The 6,000-nt window shown below is 33.8% G+C and overlaps 1 protein-coding gene across 2 annotated transcripts in view; it reads left to right on the top strand.

The window, feature by feature from the left end:
- Positions 1-2,571: 2,571 nt before the first annotated feature.
- Positions 2,572-6,000, top strand: part of LOC130640959 (1-phosphatidylinositol 3-phosphate 5-kinase-like) — a 36,686-nt gene continuing 33,257 nt past the window's right edge. For both annotated transcript variants that reach the window (XM_057447582.1, XM_057447581.1), the window contains exon 1: positions 2,572-2,644. The gene's annotated coding sequence lies outside the window, so the exon portion shown is untranslated. The remainder of the gene's footprint in view (positions 2,645-6,000) is intronic.

Genomic DNA, 6,000 nt, shown 5'->3' with positions numbered 1-6,000 from the left:
ACTTTAAAAACCTGGTGCTGAGGATAGCGCGTGGAACAACATGGTTTAAGTGTAGGGTTTTTATTAGGCTGTAAAAAAGCAGCTTTTGTTACGTTAGGTCTTAAATAAAATGTGTCACTGTCCATATTTTTTTAAAATCAAACTTTGTTTGTTTTGGAAAAAAGGTTGCATTTGAGGTAAAATTTGTAGGTAAAAATTCTCCGTATTTTGTTTGAATAGAGTACATCGCATAATCAATACTTAGTCCACTAACAACGGTGGCATGATAAAGGTCATTTCTTGACTTTCTTAACTTTACTCATTTACATAAAGATTGTTTCAATCCATTTTTTGAACTGGATTGGATTTTTCCTGTATAGACTCTTGCACAACAACAGGTTTCGTCATGTTCACATCACGATCTTCCTAAAACACAATAACATAACCAGTTCACCAGCCAAGTAAATAATATAACCATTATCCCTCTCATATTATATCTCTCTGTTCTCCATATGTTTCACACAACCCTCAGTAACTCATCCTTTCTCTTCCGATTACACTCAGCGCGTTTCTTTCCCTGTTCCACAATTTTCGGACTCTTTTCCTTTTTCGTCACTATTTCTTCCTTCTCCGTTTTTATAACTTTCAATTTTTTTCAAAAAATGTTTTCCAGTTATAACACCAACACTTAAAGGTACAAGATAGGAACCAAACTTATAGTACAAATCACATGTAACTCTCCCCAAAGCTGCATCTAAAACAAGATCACTTCCCAAATCATCCTCCAACTTACTATCACCTAAATCAAGAGCATTATTTAAAACAACACCTGAATAAAGGCTAATAATTCTTTTCCCAATGATTTCACCACCAAAATCCTCAATCTGAATTCGTATTGCGAATAAAGCCTCTCAATATCATATAACGACAAGACACCAATCTGTTCCAAACTCGTCCCCAGCGCCTTTTGTCTCTTTTTTTTTACTGAACAAAAAAAGAGACAAAAGGCGCTGGGGACGAGTTTGCAATCTGTTCCTCTGTCTAACTTTTTCCAAGATATTGCTTCGCACCACCACCATTAACACAGGCAATTAATCTTTCACGTTTCACGCCAATTAACACGGCAAGCATCAACTAAATCTTTCTTCAAAAGTTTTTCAAAAGTATACAGAAATGCACCAAACCACGTGGCACCAACAAACAAATTCAAATACACAATCATTTAACAACCAGCTATTTAATTACCGTACAGCAAAATTACAACTAGCTAACCAACTAGCTACCAACAAATCACAACTAGCCAGCATTTGGGTAACCAATAAACCACAATACAAATGCAACGAAAAACAACGAGCTGCACAATAAAATTGAAACAAAACCACAACAAAAGATAGTCAGTCTAGTCAAAACTAAATGACCAACACAATTCCTCCGTAACAAAATACCTCTTCACTCTATTCAAATAATGCAACGTCGGTTGATTAACACTAATACTCCTTTTCCCAATCTTATACACATCCACCAACCTATTTAGATCCGCCGCCCTTCTCTAACCACCTTCCAAAGACCATACTTGAGTATTTGTTTATCTTTTTTTGACACATGTTTTGATGAATTTCGATGTCGGTAGGATTGACCTATGACTGTGGATAGAGATCCAAATGCTAGAGATCCTGATCAGGCGATGACTGTGGGTGTTAGTGCTGATGCCCAGGCTCCTAAAAAAGTACTCACATATTCAGCCCCACTTACATAATAACACGCTGTGGACACAATGATCTTTATACTTATCCACAAGCTTCTCGTGCAGTTTCACCCTCAATTAGCTCTAGTACCCGTTCACAATACGATACTTTTTATTTCATGAAATTACGTGCACTTGACATAAAAATTCTTTGATATCAAGTTCATGTTTATTTCATGAAATAAGGAAACATCAAAGGAATGCCGACATTTTCATGCAAATGTGAGTTGCACAGCATGCAGTGCGAGAATTTGTGAGATAAATACGCTTCCAAAATGCGTTTTTAAGGTTTAAAAAAGAACTTTTATGGATCGTTTTTTATTTTATTAATTTAAATAAAACATCTAAATAACGTTTTTTTACCTCATTTCTAAACCAAATTTAGAACAGGAAATAGTAGTCTCCTATTTGACTTTTCTGAAAATGATCCTTATAAGTACTGGAGGTGAGAACGTTTTTTTGTATGGCTATATTTTGTTTAGGTTTACGAAGATTTTGTGCTTCAAAACACACGAAAAAACGATGTACGATAGGTGAAAATACCTGTGGATGTTTCCATGGGGTCATAACTATTTTAACTGAAATAAATAAATATAATTTCAACTTTCTTCATATTTTCAACAAAAACAACATTTACCAGTAACATTTCTTTTTCAAAAATGCTATGCATTTGTACGTTAGTTCTCTTTACCGTGTAATTAGCTTTCTCTCCAGTGGAAATTTTGTATGAACGATTAGCTGTTACGAAATAAAAAGTATATGCCCCAAAAAATTGTTTCACGATTTTTTACGTTAGACAACCAGTTGAAACCAAGCTTTAGCCGTATTCTGTCTGTCTGGACAAGAAAAACGTCGCACTACGCGGGACAAAAGAGGGTCATGCTAACCACGCACGAAATATGCAAGTACAATAACAAATGCGTAAGTTTTTTTCGACTTTGTTTATTGGACATCAATATCTGGCATTCTTAGTCCCAGACACGACCATTTTCACCATTCACATAATATTACTCAGATGTTACCCCTGGTTATCAGTTCAGGGTACAGATATGGAAACAGTTTCCATGTTTCCCACATTCAGAAACTTTTTTGTAATAAAATGAAGTAGTTTCTAAATACGAACACCGATAGGTTAAGTAAAGCTAGCCGTACCTAACAGCCGCACCTTAGCCGTACCTTAGCCGTACTTAAGAAAATTCGTAATTAGCAGCTCTGTGTAAGACCACTTGCTTCTAAGCTTAAAATTAGTAGTTAATGTATATCAAAGTTAAATTGTCTAACTTTTATTTCGTTTTTTAGGTGAATATCTATGCCGATAAAAATGTTGAAAAATGGAGCACTCCATCGTCGAGCCCCAGTAACCCCCAGGGAATCCTCAATGATGAAATACCGATAATAATATATCTTACATGTATTATAATTTTTTATAAAATGATTTTAATACAGACACAAAAGAGATTTTTAAAATTGAATGTATGAAAAACATTAGTAAAGTAAGATTGAACATTATTACGCTGCGGATAATATTAGAGCTAGCGCTAAAAGTGACTACAGCTGGCTAAATTTAAATACGGTTGCCAAAATAAGGTACGGCTAGATAATATTAAGGTACGGCTGGGTCTTATCATATAAGAAACAACTTCAAATGCTACAAATTTTCAATAAAAACGAAATTATGTTAGGTACGGCTAGCCAAAATAAGGTACGGCTGGAAAATATTAAGATACGGCTGGGTCCTATAGTATAAGAAACATCTTCAAATGTTACAAATGTTCCATAAAAACGAAATTAGGTTAGGTACGGCTAGCTAAAATAAGGTACGGCTGGAAAATATTAAGGTACGGCTGGGTCCTATCGTATAAAAAACTTCAAATGCTACAAATGTTCAATAAAAACGAAATTAGGTTAGGTATGGCTAGCTAAAATAAGGTACGGCTGGAAAATATTAAGGTACGGCTGGGTCTTATCGTATAAGAAACATCTTCAAATGCTACAAATGTTCCATAAAAACGAAATTAGGTTAGGTACGGCTAGCTAAAATAAGGTACGGCTGGACCATATTAAAGTACGGCTAGGTCCTATCGTATAAGGAACATCTTCAAATGCTAAAATTGTTCCATAAAAACGAAGTTAGGTTAGGTACGGCTAGCTAAAATAAGGTACGGCTGGAAAATATTAAGGTATGGCTAGGTCCTATCGTATAAGAAACATCTTCAAGTGCTAAAATATGTACAATGAAAACGAAATTAAGTTAGGTACGGCTAGCTAAAATAAGGTACGGCTGGAGAATATTAAGGTACGGCTGGGTCCTATCATATAAGAAACAACTTCAAATGCTACAAATTTTCAATAAAAACGAAATTATGTTAGGTACGGCTAGCCAAAATAAGGTACGGCTGGACCATATTAAGGTACGGCTGGGTCCTATCATATAAGAAACAACTTCGAAAGCTAAAAGCGTTCAATAAAAACGAAATTAAGTTAGGTACGGCTAGCTAAAATAAGGTAAGGCTGGACCATATTAAGGTAAGGCTGGATTTTATTATATAAGAAACAACTTCAAATGCTAAAAGAAATTAATATAAACGAAAAACAATAAGTACGTAGAAGAAGTAGAGTTTACTGGAAAGTAAAGTGCGGGCGAGGTTAAGAAAAAAATTGTATGCAATATGCTCTACTAGGTTGGCTCCACATTGTTTTCTGCACAGGAAAATAAAAAAATGCTACTTTGAAAATGATGCGGTAAATCTTCTGTCTAACTGAGGTATAGACAGTGAATGTCTGAATAAGGAGTAGAATTAACGTTTTCGCCAGTTTTTATTCGTTGGATGTTATAGTTAATGGAAGAGATGTAAACTTTTTATATAAAACAAAAGAACTTTTAAAAAATTTTAATATTCGTTGTTGTTTATGAGTGCACGTTATTTTAATGATGGAAAACGATAAGAAAAAGGAAGAACCTAATAAAGCCGCGAAACAATGTGTGAGTAAAGGTTTTTGATTTTTAATTTTGATTGTGTTAACTGTGTCCCGATTTAATTCAGCATATACACTTTTTATAAAAACAATTTTTTATAAGAACAATGAGGTTAAAAATTATTGACAAATAAGAACGAAATAACAACTATACTCAAGGGCAAAATTTTACTGATTTTTCTAAAAACAACAACAAACATAAAGAAATATTTCTTGACAGAATTAAAATGAGAATGCGCTAACACATGAACAAATAAGATGAAAAATAATAACCAAGAGAATCCAAGTCTAGGTGGTTCTTACAAAAAAAACTGTCACTTCATTCCTCACACACTCTTTTTTTCTATTACAAGAGCAAAATATACACTACTATTTTCTATTTTTAACACCTAAAAAATATTTTATGTTAAGATGAAGTACACTTCTTGGCATACTAGTTTAAACATGCAAAATCACGCCTGGTATTTTCGGTATGTTGTCAAATGGTTCATTCATTTTACCACCCAGACCGATAGCAAAGAAATATTGTCGCGACTAGCACTCTCCCACGCTGTGTGTTTATGTTTTATCTCGCGGAAAACCGGAACGCAGAACTTTAAAGAGGACTTAAGTTGAATGTGAGTAAATGAAGGCTAGTAATTAATGTTTTATCTATGTTAGATGCTAAGTTAGAGTCTCGATTACTGTTGAATAAATCTTTTGGAATTTCGGGAATATTTTGAACCCAAATATTCCCGATTGTAGTACAGTAAACACACTTATTTCCCTGATTAAAAAATAGCTTTTAGAGAATGGCGGTTAAAGAATAAAATCATAAAAGCGTGCCAAGGTGGTGGCAAGAGAATGAGACATCCTTTATTTTTAGGGCTGTAAATTAAATTATTCTCCTTTCCTGTGTAGAATGAAGATATTGACTTTACTGCTTCATGTGGCAGAAAAAGGAAAAACAACCAACCTAAAAAGTACGAATCATTTGACATGGGAAAACCTGATTTAAAGAAGAAATCACTATTTACGACCTTTGATTTTATCGACATCTTTCTTTTACAGTTGTTAGCGTTTCGATATATTGCATCAAGATCAGATAGATCTATTACAGATTTGGTCGTAGAAATGGAAACGTTAGAGAATGTAAGCAATCAATCTGACACTGATAGTGATATTTATTAAAATATAGTCTTATATTATCCTGTTTGTATTTGTTACAACATCTCGTTTCTTAGGTAATATTTTTTATATTTTAGCTATACAATTTATTTTACTTTAAATAGATGTGCAGCCGTACTTTCATTTTGATTAAT

The sequence above is a fragment of the Hydractinia symbiolongicarpus genome, chromosome 4, assembly GCF_029227915.1.
Source record: "Hydractinia symbiolongicarpus strain clone_291-10 chromosome 4, HSymV2.1, whole genome shotgun sequence".
NCBI classification, from domain to species: Eukaryota; Metazoa; Cnidaria; class Hydrozoa; order Anthoathecata; family Hydractiniidae; genus Hydractinia; species Hydractinia symbiolongicarpus.
This window is presented reverse-complemented; position numbering and strand designations above follow the sequence as displayed.